The following is a 17,963-nucleotide window of genomic DNA, read 5'->3' as shown; positions in this document are numbered from 1 at the left end:
AGCTGCTTTCACAACTAGCCTACCAATGCTTAAAATCATCCCAAGCTCATGTTTGATGCACAGAATGTATTGTGTGGTTTTCCTAACCCCCATAAATAGATTATCACGGTGGAACAGTTAGTAGGCTATAGCATGCTATGCCACTTTCATCAAAACCTATTACAAGCTATAGCAATGTCATGTCATTAAATACGATAAACAGTGACTCTGGAACAAATCTGCATCTTCCTTATCCCGTTAAAAAAACATATTACAGCAAAATAAAAGTTGCACTAACTGTTCGTTACCAGCAGCATTTGCCGTCAGGCAGGTAACGTTAGCTAACATAAACATATTTTTTCTAGCCTACCTGCTGCAAAATTACACCACTTGTACAAGACAAGTAGAGCTATTTTATCCAGTGTAATTCATCACTTACCACTATCTTGTTTTTCTTTTTCTTTTCTGGCTTCCTGAAGCATAATTCCGCTTCATTATGACTACCGAGGAGGTTTTGTATTTTGCCGGTCGCAGAGATCGCGTGGTTGGCTGGCTGCTGTCAGCGAGAGGGGCCCTCTTGAGGGGTATCCCGATAACAGTGTCATTGCACTTTACTGCATTGATTATCAAAGGGGTGCTCACGCAGTTTGTCGTTGCATTTTATTCTTAACCAGTCGTTGTCTTGGGGCCCCAGGCCAGCTCGGGGCCCCAAGCAATTGCTTGGTTTGCTTGCCTTGTCGCGACGGGCCTGTTGTTATTTATGCTTTTAAAGGTTCCTAATATTGTTTTGGAGGTCTCCTACATAAGTTTTACATGAATCCAAGGTCATAAACCCTTTGAGAAATTGCAATGCAATGCATATAAGAGTCTGAAAACGGTTCGTTTGAATATTCAGTCTCTCTAAACCCCTCCTCTGCTCTGATTGGTCAGATGGGCCAGTCTGTTGTAATTGGTCTACACTGCTCTCATTGGTCATGATGATAGACTGGCATTATACAAATTTGTTACATTGTTTTGTAGGTGTGCAACAGGAAGTAAGACTGGAATTGCTAATGACTCATTTCGGCAGTTCAGAATTGATAATTTTTCTTTTTTCAGAAGCCAACTATTTGTCATGTACTTTGATCTTTAAAACTTTGCAGACCTTTTACATTCACAAACAACTGGAATACACAATGCATGACGGGTAGTATTTGAAAAGGTAGGGGCACTTTAAAAACAAGTGATTATAAATGTGTCCCTCTCTGAGCCACCGTCAGCTTTCGGTTGGCATCTGTATGGGCACAGTTTTGGGCACATTTTGTACCATGGGCAGGTGTGAAACATGTTTTCTGTGGGCTGCAGCATGTCATGGAGGTGTTGTTGTATTCATTCTGACTGACAGCCTAGTCAGAACACTGTGCCGAGGTTGACTAATAGCAGCCTTCGCCTTATAAATTACAAAATATTTAAGCTGTTGCTTTCTCATGTACTTCATTTTATCATTTCAACAAGGGTTTTGCATAATAAAACATATTAACAAATAAATAATTTCAATTAAAATATCAAAGCATATTTAAAAATAAATTATTTGTGCCCTTCAACAAGGCAAGAAAGTTGCTCATCTGTCTCTGTGCCAAACAAATAAATAAAATAAAAAACAAAATAATAGTACTTTATTCACTTTGGATTGAAACATTTACTAAGGAAATTAACATGATGGGCATGTATACATTCCTGCATAATATATATATATATATATATATTATAATATAGCATATACCATACATGTAAGACATGGGGCTGAGTAAATAAATGTTTATTTTTGTGCACTTTTATTCCAATACTGTTCTCAAGTGGTCATATACCATCATCAATATTTTACATTAGCATTAAATACACATTGCTTTTATAATGTATTTATAACAACAACACACATTAAAAAGACGTCATGCATTTTGCTTTGATGAACGCGTTGAGCAGTGCAAGCAGACGAAACCTTCTGCTGACAAAAGCAGTCGGAGTGTTTGCTGTGTGCAAATATGGTGTGCAAGGCTAATGTTGTAATCAAGATGCATTGCTGCAGCTGCATGAACCCTTACACACACACACACACACACACACACACACACACACACACACACACACACACACAAACACACCAACTGATGAGGATCAGCTTCCTAATGTCATGGCAAAAATGACTTGCTTTCCAAACAATTGAACAATATTTCCGCTACCCCTCTCGAAATTCACAGTGCATTCTGTGAGTCTCTGCAATCTCCAAATTCTGGGAATGAAGGGTCCCTGTGTCAGCGTTTCTCATAAAGAGATAAGTAGCCTATGGTGACGTGGTGATGGGCTTCGACTATCTCGTGTCCTTCGGAGACACGGGGCACGCGGAGGGCAGAGGCACTGAATCATACAAAACGCTCAGTCTGAGAAACAACTCAATTCATTATAGACTGATAGCTGACTGGATAGATAGCAGTGTGGGTCACAGAGAAGGGTGCGCGGTCTACGCAGCGGAGTCATTTAAAGTGCAAGTTAGGGCCACTGATAACAAGTCAGTCCAGACACTTCCACAACTTCTTGGAATAGGTGAACCTGGATTGGGCTACATCATTTATTAAACTCATAATAAAGCACTATATGGATGGGATGTGGTTTTTTTAATGATGTATTGAGCGATAATATCTCTTTTAATTAGTGTTTTCACTATATGACAAACATGATTGGTTCTTTTGGCCTGGAACAAAAAAGAAAAGTATTAATTTAGGTCTGGTTCGCATAGTGTTAACACTGCCATTTTTAAGACCTAATACACGTAACTTGCAATGTAATGTAAAAACATATGTTGTTATAACTTATTGATCATATAATTTTTTTACACTGTACCTTTAAAAAAAGGGTAATTTTAACTCTGTCATTTTTTATGGTTGTGCAAAAGACACACACACACACACACACTAAAAAAATGTAACTAACTTCTTCGGGAAAAACTAGTCCCATCTGAATAACGTTTTCGTGGTTCAATTATTCAGTTTATTTGCCTCTTTCTTTCACAGCTTTTCATTCCTTCTCCATTGTAATTAATGGGCATATTGCTCTTGTAAATTATTAATGCAGCTCAGTGTCATAACATGTGGCTGTGTTGTTGTATATCCACACACTGTGCAACTGAAGCACCTTTTTGTGGCCGTTTTAATCTCACTTCAGGAAATTCAATAAAGCCATGTGTATCGTGAATGTTATCACATATTTGGATGACGCAGAATATGGGAATAGCTAGAAAAAAAGTCTGGATAAATATTTTCAGTGCTGTATTACATTCTTTTGTTTTGACGTATGTGTTCTTGAATGTTTTTTTTTTTTGTATTGACTGCAGTGCATTTACCAAGTTCCACAATTGACCTGTTATCCAAGTTATCAAAATCAAAAACAAACAAACAAATGTATTATTATAACTATTATTAATTTAAACTACTACATTTATATTAATGGGAAATACATGTTTGCCTTTTTTTATGTAAAATATAGCTAGCCCCTGATCAATTTTATACATTTTGACAATTGACTTTTATCTTTATTGTTGGAAATATTTTTTATTTGGAAAACAACATTATAGTCCCAAATCTGAATAACAGGCATGCACTAACGCACAAACAAAAAAATAGTTAATCGTAAAATAGCATGCATATAATATAAAACATATCATGTAATACCTAATTTGACCTAAGGTGGACAATGACATTTCACTATTTTTTTTTTTAATGAACAAGCCATCGGGCATAAACAAAGGCATCAGGCATAAACATTTGCACTACTATAAAACATTATTTGTTTTAGTTCTGGTTCATGACTCTTATGATTTCACAGTAAGAGCATGATGAGAAATTGCATCACAAAATGCAAAAACAATTTTAGTGTGCAGCAATAAAAGCAAACACCCCTGCTGACCTCTGTAATGCATTTTTTATTTATGTGTCCAGTGTAGAGCAATGGACTCCTCTGGTAGCACTTCATCCTAACATTTGTATCACAGTCAATCCCAAAGGTGGACTGGACGCAGAAGGTCAATACTTGACTGACATGGCTAAGGATAAATCCTGACAACTACCACACATATGACGAACACATAATGAATTCAAGTGCAATGGCAAGACTCAGGTCTCGAGCGGATACCGCCTCCTGCCAGAGAAATAAAAAATAAAAGCAAAAGATGAGGGCAAAAAGGAGAGGAGGGCATCACAAGGGTGAACAACCCCTACTCTTTTGTATGTACCTGGCTGAGTCCCTCTGCGTTTGCTCTACCCTGCTCGGTTCTGCCAACATATGCTCTTGCACGCTTCAAGGTCGTGCAGAGAAATTATTCATTGCTTTCTTGTTTCTTTCCTATTGGGAAATAATGAATATATTTCACTGCTGGTCTGAAAGAGCACAGAGGCCTCTTTTAGTACTATTTGAATAGACTCACACAGTAGGTGCATTCCACTACATAATACACATGGCTGTTTTAGAAGGCCTTCACATCGTTCCTTCACTTGATGGCAACCCTGAAACTCAGCAGGTTTTTCTTGAATTATTATTATTTATTTTTAAATAACAGAGTTAATTAAAAGAAGAAGAAAAAAATAAATGCTCTCCCTTTTATGAATTCTCCAAATAGACTTCAACATCATGGTTGGTACATTAGAAAATGAAAACCGCTTGTAAAATGTTCTTCCATGCTCAATTGTTTTCTTGCAAAGGCAATGGCACAACATTTGCTGTCTAACCCTAACTTCTAGAAGATTGCCAAAGAGAAGGGCTCTGTTCTTTCCTTTGATATATCGCATGTTATATTCATATAAACAAATATTCTGGGCACCATGAAATGTGTGTGAAAATGATCAAAAACGCTGGTGGGGAAAGAGTTAAAACACACTTTCCATGACTAACCCATTAAAAAGTATAAAAACGGACAATTCCAAAAGTCATAGCATAAACCATTAAAAAATATTTTGTCAAAAAATGACTATTTGTCTTCTGATTGAAAATCCACAAGAAAAATAGTAACACTTTTAAAAGGCTCACATTGCAAAGACAACAGTGTGTGTGCATGACAGTTGATTGTTGATGACAGCATGTAGAGCTTAAGTAGGATGATTTACCAAATTGATTAAATAAAATCATAATAAAATCATTCATACTTTGTAGTCAGAGAATCTCACCCTCCTCTAAGTCGGCACAGATTCACATTAGCGTGGTTGAGCAGAACAAGATGAACGAGATGTCATTTCATCTTCCTATTACTTCATAACTTGCTCTCACCTCTGCTGATGACGGGACTTAATTGCACAGTCAAGATGATATGCTGATAAAATCCAATTGTTAAGACGATGTGTGATCATATAAGATATAGGTGTTTAAGAAAATGCTCAGCTTGCACATGAGCCAGGACTATCCCGTTTGTGGAGAGAGAGTGATTACAGACAAACGCTGCAGGGTCTTGGTGTGCATGTTTCTAATGGAGATAATGAGTTCAGTAATTATGCATACGTGTAGACAGGGACAATAAACGACACCCTCACCAAAGTGAGGAAAAATAGCGTACTTCCAACTTAGGCCCTGTTTACAACAGAACGCTCGCGAGTGAAAACGTAAAAAAAATTATCAGATATGCCATTCGTTTACACGGCGACGGCGGCGTTTTTGGGACTTAAAAACTTTTTAAAAAGTCACCCTCCAGAGTGGAAATCTTAAAAACGCTCCACCGTCGCGTTCCCGTCTAAAGGGTAAAAACGCAGGTGCCACCTGGAGTGGATACTACATCGAATTTCACACACTTTTGCGTCATCATATGCACGCAGATTTCCACCCATCACGCTCGTCAAAACGCAGAATAAAAAGTGATAACGCAACGCCACTTTTGCGTTTTCTCTTCAGATCGTTTCCGTGCAAACATAGCCTAAAAGAGCACATTGACTTTACCTTCACATCATCAAATTCACCAAAAATATTTCTATTTTCCATAAAAAATATATTTAAACATACTGCACATTTTTCAAAAGCACCAAAAATGAACCTTGGCAGTTGCATTGGCTAATTTCGCTTTCCTTTAATATTAGGCAAAATAAGTCTTTTCATTTGCATACATTACAGCAGCCTCATTCAAGATCTTTGCAGCAATCCAATCACACATCGAGCCTGTGAAATGAAATGCCCTGAAGGAAGTCGTTCTCTATCCCAGCCTGCAGTTCAGCTCCAACCCTTTCATTTTCACTTGTCAGTGTGATTCACTGATTATAACATCAGACACTGTTGCGCATCACAAATGTTCTCTTTTGAGTCAAGGAGCACTGACTTTCTGTAGACATCGCTGAGGTATGATCTCAAAATCTCAAAGTTACTCTTTTGATAAAATGGCATTTATATTAAAGTCTTTCTCTTTTTCTGTCACACTATTATTAAAGTCATTAAAGTGAATGATTTCCTTACAGGAGCTTTCAATGTTATTCTCTATCAATATAGAATGTGTGGCATAACATTTCCACAGAAAATTTAATTATTTCAAATAAAAATAATATAATCACTTTTTTTTCTGAACGCGGAAGACTCTCCTGACTTATGCTTTACTTTTCCGGTCCCTGGGGTTTCTAGTCAAATCAGCATATTTAAACCTATGAAAATGGTCACATCAAATTACACTGTTGCAATGACCGTGTGTTGTCAGTGCCTCAGCCGACAAAGTTTAACGAGTGTGTACAGTAGGTGACATAAAGCTGCCCAAAGTTAGCTACATTGCAAACAGATTATATCCTAAATACAGCTCCTGATCAGGGTGAGGGGGGTTGTCCTCAAAATGATAAGAGCAAGCATATACATTTTATGGGAAGTATTTAAAATGAAGAGCTCCAAGCCATAGTCGTTTTCTTTTTTCAGTCGTATGCATAAAATTCAAGTCATGTAGTGCGGACACTGCCCTTCTTTAAGATATGCTGGTGCTCAACTCATACTTTCCAGGAATTTCTTCAGCGTATTGCTGTTGTTGTGGCAGCTTAACCAAGTGCTATTTTTTTGTTTGGTAATGTTCAAAAAGTGTGTTTAATTAATTCAGTACTCCGTTTTAACAATGGGTTCCTGAAGCCCGATCTCATGAAAGTGCGTATCTATACGACGAATGTTATTTCTCGTGCCATTTATACGCCCAAAATAGTTTTTGCGTGCATATGATACGCACTTTATGGCGTGTAATACGCACGCACTCCCCACCCCTAATCCTACCCAAGGGTTTTCAGTGCGTAGCATATGCACGCAAAAAAACATTTTTGGCGTATAAATAGTACGAGAAATTACATTTGAGGTATAGATACGCACTTTCATGAGATCGTGTTCCTATGAAGACCAGAACAGGACAGCATACAATCGAAGTTAGAAACTTGCATTCTGAAAGTGAACAGAGCCTTGTGGTGCCACCTCAGAGCGGCACAAATTCACTTTCACGGACCTTTACCTGGACTTGCTACTGTACTGTGCTAGACTATCTGGGACTGGTCACGACACTTGCTTATTGTTGCCCTAGTTGCTTTGATTGCTTCTATTGCTCTTCTCATTTGAAAGTCGCTTTGGATAAAAGCGTCTGCTAAATGATTAAATGTAAATGTAAGACATTTTGGACAATGCTTTGTGTAAGAAGGTCAAAGGCTCCTGTAAGAAGGAGGCGGGAACCGGCAAACGTTCAACATAACTTTAATAATAAACAAATTAACATAAACAACAAAATTGAAGTAAAGCAGTAACCGCTCACGTATTGCACCATAAACTAAAACAAAACAACAACATGAAGTCACAGGCCTGGTCCTCTCTCATCTTGCACTATCATCAATCCTCCTTTTATCCTTCCGGAGCTCCTCCGTGGGAGAATACCGGTGTGGGAGCTCCCACAGCTCTCGGGTCCATCCTACTTGCCACACTATGCTTCCAAATATGTGGGAACATTTTGGGGAACAATCTTTTCTATTCCAACATGACTGTACCCCAGTGCATACAGCAATGTCCATAAAGACATGTTTGGATGAGTTTGGTGTGGGACTTGGCTGGCCTGGTCAGAGCCCTGACCTCAACCCCACCAGGATGAACTGGAATGGAGTTTGCGAGCCAACTCTTCTTGTCCAACATCATTGCCTGAATGCAAAAAATGCTCTAATGGATGAAGATTGTCAATAACTGGTAAGAAGTCCCACAGAAATACTCCAATGGAAAGCTTTACCAGGAGAGCAGAAGCTGTTATAGCTGAAAAAGGGGGACCAACTCCATATTAATGTCTATGTATTTAGAATGCGATCCAATCCATGTTGGTGTAATGGTCAGGTGTCCCAATATATACAGTTTACTCATTTTAAATAATTATAACAGACTGAAAGAATAGTAAAACAGATTATTGCTGTATGGAGAAAAAAAAGGGATATTAACAAACTCCTCAATTATTTTCTGTTGGGGAATAATATTATGCCGCAAATTCTGTTTACAGAGCTTCACTTGTAATGAACCCAGAACATTCCTTTAGTTTGTGTTAGTCAAGACAGAGGCTAGCAAATTAGAATCTTGGTAAACAAAGAAAGAATAAATACGATCTTGGAATCAAGCTTGGGTTATTATTTCCACCAGCTCTTGTCTAGAAGCGGACACTGGTGAGAGAGTAATTTCACCCTTTACTTCCAGGTGGGTTAATCTCATAGGCAATCGATGCCATCAGTCACCGAGGAGAAAGATTCACATCGCTCAGGAAAAACAGGTTAGAAGACACACACGTGCACGTATACACACACACGGAGTCGCCTATTGATCCCCTGCTTTTCTCCTTCCTACAGCTGCAATGCATTTGCCTGTTGATGTGTTGATGGGTTTACTTGCACACCGCTTGTGGTCCAGTCCAGGAATCCTCAGGGACTTGTCCATTTGTTAAATTCAGTGACAAACATAAAAATGTAAAAATGGAGAGTTAATGGATGATAATCTTGCGTTTCACTGGCATATGCAGGGAAGAATCACTGAAGCAAGGCCTTTTAGTGATGACAGCAGAACAAGCTGATTTTATAGATCTATTGCAGCTCAGTCTCACAACGGAAACGCTGCTCTAGTGAAGCTTCACCTAAAATATTCTGTTAAAGCTTGGTTATTATGAAGATGAAGGAGCCTGGCAAAATAAATTTGGCTATATCTTTTTATAGACATATAAAAGCTACACTGTGTAGGAATTACTCCTATCTAGCGGTGAAATTGTATATGACTACCAACTGAATATTACTTTCTAGCCCCTCCCATTCCGAGGGCGTTTTAAACATAGATATCATATAATAAAGGCTAGAGGTCTCATCCGCGCTGCTGGCCAATGGAGGTCGACGTCCACACACGGCGGCCATCTTGCCACAGGGGACTCGCTCACTCGTACCATTGTGTTTTAATGGTGCGTGTTCTTTTTAAAATAAACATAACTTGCTCAATTTTCTACCGATTTTCAAACGGTTTGGTTTGTTATAAACGTCAGAGATGTAGTTATGACACTGAATACTTATGAATAATTATAATATTATATATTTCAAAATGTTCAAGCATCCATAATTATAGCCACGTTAATAACGTTTGTAAGAAACCAAACCGTTTGTAAATCCGTCAAGATTTCAGCGAGATAAGATGATTTGTGTTCGTGCAGATCACTCGCCTTACTTCAGATACCACAGAGCTTGCTAGAAAGCTTCCCTGTGACAAGATGGCCGCTGGTGATGCCGTTCGAGACTCCGCCTTAAGACATCTAGCCTTATATGGATATCTATGGTTTTAACTCCTACGGTGGCCGTATTAGTTCAAATCTGCCGGCAGTCGCGAGTAATCTCCACCTCGCATTTGTCACGGAGCCACTGAGTGTAAAAACGCGAAAGGCAAAGCTTGAATTTCCAGGTATGTCCCTCTTTGGCTAATGTATTTTCAAGATGGAGGCGCAACATGGCTTCCACCATTCGAGTAGCTCACCCGTATGGCAGATTCTACACTTACGAGAATACTTGATTAGTTGGTAGAAGTAATTATACATTAATGAGCACATATAATTTTGAAAGAACAAAGTGTTTTTTGCTAAGAATCAACTTAAAAAAATTACACAGTGTAGCTTTAATGTTTCTGCATTGTTCTGCCATTAAGGAACCTTATTGCCGCCTTTCGACATCAAAAAATACATTAATATTACATTAATAGTAGTTAAGAGTGCCGATGAACAGGCAGATAAATTGAACTTTTTGTATCTGATACTTTAAAAACATAAATTACATTTATCACCAATTTAACCAAATCATGCACTGCAAAAATCCTTTTCAGCACAAATAATTTTAAGCAAAAATGGAGCAAGATTTTGCTAAGAAAATACTTAATTCAGACTATATTTTCTGAAAACAAGTCTCATTATGTTGTGTTTCTCAAGAGGTTTTTTCTCATCTTGAAGATAATCAAGGCTTTTTGAAATCATCCTAACTGAAATTAAAACATCCACCGAGGGAGATTTTGGTGGTGCATTAGAGTATTGTTTCATTGTGAGACTCAGTAGTATCATCCTAAAAAGTAACATCAAAAGTAACCATGCTAGCAACTTGCCATTGCCATCTAATAGAGTTTGACACTGTAATGTTGAGTTAACACAATACTTCAATACAGAATATTAATATTTAATATATAATAAATGTATATTTTCTTAATCTGGCACTTAAACGTTTTGAAACCTTCGCCTCAGAAGTACACCTAAAATACTGCCTGTAGTTTAGGAACACAGCTCATCTATTTGTTTTAGCAGGCAAAGATTAGCAAAAATAAATGGCATGGTTAGATGAAAAAACTCACAATACTAACTTACTGTATAGGTATGTATCTTTCCATAGCAACTCTTTCCACACATTATCATCGTTCATTTTACCTATAATTACATAGGACTTGTGTGTGTGTAAGATAAGAAAAATAGACCATCCCCCTCCGCATCTGTGGCACAAGGACACGATCTGCAGTTCTGAATAACCCTCTGCAGGATCTGTCATGACATGTGCCATGTTCACGACTTTGATACGCACAAAGACACACACACACACACACACACCGATCCGAGTAAGCATCCTCCATCCCTGTCAAAATGGTATCGGCCATAACAAGCATGCAATCTGTTGTTTACCTCCCACCAGTCCATTTGTCATGCAGACAACTCCGCAAAAACTGTTTGTAAACAAATGCTCGTAAACAAATCTCCTGCATCAGAGGACGTTTACCACCTTTGGAGGGACAAACTTATTTTTTCAAAGTATTGCACAGTTTGCACATCTGACGTATGGTCACTTAACAAAACCGATCCATGGATGTAGGCAAGGAATAATTGACGAATGTTATGAATATTCAATGAATTATTTAATATCATCTCACTCTGCTCCTCTTCGTGGTTACACTACCACCACTGCTGAGCATTAAGTTTCAATAATTAAACGGTTCAGAGTCAACTACTCCACTTATACCATACTTACCACATGTACTATAAATGGGTTTACACCAAGACATTTTCAGGCTTTTATTCACTACTTATTTACCATTGAGCATCTTGCTTAGAAACAGCACAGACTAACATTACTAGTTAAGAATATACTGTATATGTAAATGTTCCTTTTGTTTCTGTGTTCAGGTCCTGTTTGCTTTGTACCTTGTTTGTTACCCTCATTTGTTTCCATGACTACTATTCATCTACACCTGTCCCTCATCAGCCCCTTGTTAGCCTGTTAGCCTTTGGCTACATTTACACGTGGACGGCTATTTTCATAAACGGACATTTCACGCATCTCCATTTTCAAAAATAACATTGTACACACCTGTCAGTTTTCAGAAAAGTGTTCGTTACACGAGCCCGTGTATATGCTGTCTAGAGCATGCCAAACCTGTAGTTGGCAGTGTAACGAGAAGTTCAAGTCCACGTTAGCCAATCAGAAAATAGTCTCATACTGTGACGTCGGCTGCCTAAAACTCAGTTTTTTTCAGTTTACATGCAAACGTGCAAACAAAGTTTTTCAAAATCTCCACTCTATACGGAGTTTTTAGAAAGAATCATTTTCAGAGGCGAATTCTCTGTTTGCGTTTAAACGAAGGGAAATGTCTCCGTTTTTCAAAATAACCATGTACGTGTAAACGGGGCCTTTGTGAATTTATATTATACCCTAGTGTTTCTTGCGTTTTTTGCGTCGAGTCTTGTTCCTACATGGATGTTCTATGTTTGGTGCACTCATTCTGTTCCTGGTTCTCTGGTGTTCATGTTTTTTTGGGGGGTTTTTTGTCAATAAAACTTACAGCATTTGGATCCATTGTGTCTGAAGTCGGCACTACTAATTCCTTAATTAGTCGGCACTAATTAAAATAAAAAGTGTCTGTCTTTTTCAATTAGAAAAAAAAAAGTAAAAAGTAAATATAACCGGCTCTCTGGTTTGTCCATGCTTTATACTCATGGATGTCAACGGATTGAACAGAAGAAATGAACCAGGGAAGATGTCCACGTCAAAAAATCACACCAGCTCATTGTGTAATCGGCATGGACCAATCGTAGTTCGAAGGCATTTACCAGCCAGAGTAAACTTTTCCAGAAAGTTTGCTTTAGTATAAGCTGTTTCGAACTGAGGGAGTTTTTGTCAGGTTAAGCTTACTTCTGGGTACAAATTTGGGAAACTAGGTACACACACTCTTCCATTGTGCTTTAATCTACAGTAATTGAAAAAAAGTCTATAAAAGCAAAAGACAGACAACTGCCAATGGGATGAAATAAACTTAATTAAAAGTACATTCTCAGAAAACAAGCCTGAATTGCTTCTGAAGTAAATGCGTTTCTTTTAGGGATGTTTAGAGAGGAAAAAAGAGTGTGGAAAGCAATACTGATTAAGAAAATGATTTCAGTACTTCAATACTTCAGTTGAAGAATCAGTTCAATATTTAAACTGCATTAATTGTGACTGGCACGTCCCTACCGTCAATTCCCAAAACTACAGCCATGGCAGCACTGAAGAGAGCTCAACCACTTTTTGAACTACTTGAACAACAGACAAGTGTGATGCAGAATAAATACATCAGGGACTGTACATTTAGAGTACGCGCACAATTGGCTAATCCTTAACAATTTGTTGGGAGTCAGAATTGAACAAAGATAGATTTGCTTGGAAAGCTACCAGACGTCAGAGTTTCAACTCAGCAGAAAATGAAGGCGCCTTGTCAGCAGGACACGTCTTCATTCTTCAATTCGCTGGTTGCATCTGGACTGACAGAATGCAGAATCAACCTTACAAAGCTTTCTCTTGGTTTTAAAAACATGCTTATACACAATTAAAAGAGGTATGTAAAATGTGTGAGTGATATTCTTTGCTCTACCCTTTCGTACAAATCATATCCTAAATAAAAAGTAAATTTATAAAAAAATAATCATAATGAATCATATCCTAAATAAAAAGTAAATCTATAAAAAAATAATCATAATGAAAGTTATTAAAAACATAACTGCATAAATATAACAAACATTTAGTTGTAGAAATCACAGTGAACAGTGACACTATCTATACTGTGTACAGTATGTTTGTTTTTTTGCAATTAATTGTATTACATATTAATCAATGGTTTTATTTTGTACAGTAATTTTTATTTGATTATGCCATTTGCAATGTTTCATGGGAATAGTTCATTCTTTCATAAAAATCTTTAGCATGCAGTCTTTTGTGTAATTCTGTGTATAGTGTTGTCAAATACTTTTTGCTGCATGTGCAAAGTAGAATAAATTAGGAGCTGTTAATTTGTAAATGCCAGAAAAAAATTGAGAAATACCAACAGCACTTAAAAAAAAAATTGCAGTATTTTCCTCCATTTCCAAATACTTAAAGACCATGGAGGATATCGTGAGCCTTGCATGCACTCTGCTAATGTCACAGTTTACCAACTGAACAATCAGCTTTACTTTCATGTAAATATAGTTACAAGGCAGATGACGAGTTAATACAGATTACAAGAGCAATCATGTTAAGTCACGCATACAAAAACGTTTAATTCCTTCTGCAGTCGGATGAATTGACTATCACATTGGTAATGGAAGCTCAGTAAGGGATCCCGAAGCTGAGAAGCCTCACTCATCTGTGATTTTCCTGCTCAAAAGCCATGAATCAGACGCTAATCAGTCATTTCACATCAGTGAGACCAGCTTCATGTGCCAAAACACATCCCACATATTACAGAATAAATTACAGGGAGAACGTGAACTCGCACAAATGCAAGGCTTAAAAAAAAAGTACAACATTTTTGGGATGATTATTACATTGCATATTGTTTTGATAACTATAAAGAATGTAAAAAAAGAGAAATATTAAAGGGGTCATGACATGTTTTTATTTTTATTTTATTATTATGTTCCCTTAGGTGCAAATATAGTATTACTTTAGTTTTTTTTACAAAAAACTTTTAAAATGTAGTGATTTATGACCTTTTCCCACCCTGTTTCTCATCCTCTGATTCAAACAGTCTGTTTTGGGGGTGTTTCCCCTTTAAGAGTTCCGTGTTAACGCCCACTGTTATGATTGGCTAACGTCAGTGCCTATGCATCAATTATTAACGCCCCCAGCCAGAAGATTTGCGGATTCGGCGTATTTAAAAAATATTTTAAAGTTTTAAATACATTACTTACAGTTTGCGTCGTCGTTGTTGAGCCCAGAATAGTCGGCAAGGACTTATCTTTGAGCAACAGTTTTCTGGCAAAGCCAGCATCATTTTGGGATTTGTTCTCAAAACAGTCATCCTTCAAATGTATAGAACAAACGCTTAAATTAACACTACCGTGACTGGGACGTCCGCAAAAAATAAAGTGCATCCATTTTTCCCTGACGACTGGATCTTTCGCAGTGTATTCAAAGATGTTGTTTGTCCACAGCCAGGAACAGCACATCTGCGGCATCGTAATTTCCCTGTACACAGACCCACTCGCTGTCCGTCGACTGAACACTTGTGAGGCGCGCGGCGCGCGGGGCGACAACGATACGAAATGAGCGTAGTTGTCTTGCTCTTAAAGCGTAGTTGTCTTGTGCTGGAGGCGGTCATTATGCAAACGCTGGTACGTCACTTCGTACCGTGACATCACTTCTTACCATGGATCCAGAACGAGCTGTATTTAGAGCTTGATTAAATAAATGATTTGTTTATAATGGGGAAGACCTCTTAAGCTATGAAACTTGCAGGACGTTTTAATGCTACAAAGACCTCTTATATATCAAAAGATCAAGGCAAATTTGGTTTCTCATGTCATGACCCCGTTAAGTAATTGCAAGTACGTGAAAATGAATGCTGATATATAAAAAATGTATTACAGTACTTTAATGTGTTAAAAACAATATATTCATGATAATCTAATACGAATTACCACTGAAAATGAGAATTACAAAAATAAAATAATACAAAAAAGCGTACAATATTTTTTTTTCATGCAAAATGTAATTTCTAATTATTTAACGGGTTTACTAAATGAGTTCTGAACACAACTTTGGGAGTATTTCATGACACAAGTGCATTACTTGAATTCAATGCAAGACGCTTTACATAAAAGCATCTGGCAAATGCTAAATGCTAAATGTAAAGAACCCATTTTGAATAGTCTGTAGGGAACATGGAGTTGTTTACCATCACCACTTTCAATGATTAGATGGCCATGTACATAATGTACATTCAAAAGAGTCACTACTGGATAGACTCCGCTGGATGTAGACAAAAATTACACAAGATATAAAGACAAGTGACAGGCGGTTGTCAGTCAGTTCTCTTTTAGATAGGGGAATGTAAAAAGGGTGATGAATCACCGTCATTAATGTGATGCCCCACAGTCACGAGTGCCAGGCCTTACTAGAAACAGCCAATTAACATAATCACAGTCTTGACTAATTGGACAGACTCAGTAGGGAGTCTGAGAGAGTCACAGTAGTTAACCGAATCAACACCACCAGCTGAGCTCTGGCCAAACATCCACATCTCACCTGGTGCTTTTCTCAGGTCGCACCGGAGTACTACAAATCATGATAGTTGGGGAAGTAATGACATTACTTACATTTGTACATTTCAGTCTTTCTTCTGTCCTTTTTACAATCATGAAAGTAAAGAAAACTGCAAGAGAATTCATAGCACTGCTTGCTGAGAAATTGTGATTATGTTCATAAAAAGGTCCCAATTTTCTACTTGAATATATTTTAAAATGCAATTTATTCCTGTGATGCAAAGCTGCATTTTCAACATCATTACTCCAGTCTTCTTTGTCCTTCATAAATCATTCTAATATGCTGATTTGATGCTCAATAAACATTTATTATTATTATTATTAGTAGTAGTAGTAGTAGTAAATGTTGAAAATAGTTGAGCTGCTTCATAATTTAGTTTTTCAAGGATTTTTTGATGAATATAAAGTTCAAAACAACAAATATTTGAAATAGAAGTATTTTTTTAACAATGTAATAGTTTGTATTGTCATAATTATATGAAAGTTTTATAGTAATACTAATATAAAAGTGATAAAACATATCTTACTGTTCCCAAACTCCTCCTGCAAAAGCTCCACCAGGACAATAATGTGAATGTCAGGGTAACACTATAGGAAATAAGTACTCAAAGTTTGGGTTGTCTTCGCATGTGCTGTATAGTGTGCCATCAGCCTATGAATAAATGCAGCTGAACTCTTTAACTGGATGGAGGCATCAACTTTGCTGTGAAGCCAAACCGCTTCTGACAATAGGAAAATACAATTGTCAGACCTGGAAGGTTCCCGCTCCACTTGTTGGGTAAACACTGTGACAAAACGTCAGGAGAGGTTACCATAGATATAGGTCTCTGTGCTTTATAATTTAATATTCAGCTTGCTTTTTTTCTACTGTGCATTTGTATTTCTCGTTGTGCCGGGTCCATATGTTCGATTTGAGCATACAGAAGTTTGGGGTCAGTAAGATTTGAATACTTTTATTCAGCAAGGGCACATTTCAATTTCAAATAAAATGTAAAATTATTCATCAAAGAATCCTGCGACATTATATCAAGGTTTCCACAACATTATGGCCGTGTTTACACCTGGTATTAAGATGTGTTTTGGTCGATCGGATCACAAGTAGACGAGGGAGACACATTCCCGTTTACACCTGGTGTTTAATCCGTCTCTTTTGTCCACTTTCAACCACTTCTGTCCTGATTTCTATGAGTGGGTAAAGGTATGTTTTTTTTCACATCTTCAATCTGATGGACAAAATATGCTTGTACAATTGACATGAACACGCCTGGGGAAAAACACACAGAGAGCAGCAGCTTTTGTTTCTGCTCTGATAGACGCAAGACGACACAAAACGCTGTGAGTGAAATCTGAGAGAACGTTGTGCTTGATACGTTTTTCATCTTCAAACCAAACTTGGGTCTTCAGTCAACAAAGTTTAAATCTCATCTGGCTAGAGCTCTTCCCATTATGTTTGCGCGTTAGATCAGTAGGTGAGAGTAGACGGTCTTTTGTGGCTGTTTGAACGCGTTCGACCACATGAACGTTTACACTATGAAAGCAATCCGGTCGAATGTGGTTTCGACTACCTCTGGAAGCTCAAAATGTATACACCTGTATTTAGTGTCGTCCACTTGTGATCTGATCAACCAAAACGCATCTTAACACCAGGTGTAAACAGGACCTATGAAACAGTACAACTGTTTTCTAGATTGATAATAATGAGAAATGATTATTGAGCAGAAAATCTGCATATTAGAATGATTTCTGAAGGATCATGTGACACTGAAGACTGGAGTAATGGTGCTGAAATTGAAGACTGAGTTTTATTCTAAACTGTAATAATGGTTTTACAATTGTACTGCCTATACTGTATTATTTTTTAATCAAATAAAACAGCATTGGTGAGCAGAAGATACTTTTTTTCAAATACAGTACATTCAAAAAACCTTTCAACGGCAGTGAACGT

This window comes from Phoxinus phoxinus (assembly GCF_949152265.1).
Source record: "Phoxinus phoxinus genome assembly, chromosome: 6".
NCBI classification, from domain to species: domain Eukaryota; kingdom Metazoa; phylum Chordata; class Actinopteri; order Cypriniformes; family Leuciscidae; genus Phoxinus; species Phoxinus phoxinus.
The sequence above is the reverse complement of the archived record's forward strand: the minus strand, read 5'-3'. Positions refer to the sequence as shown.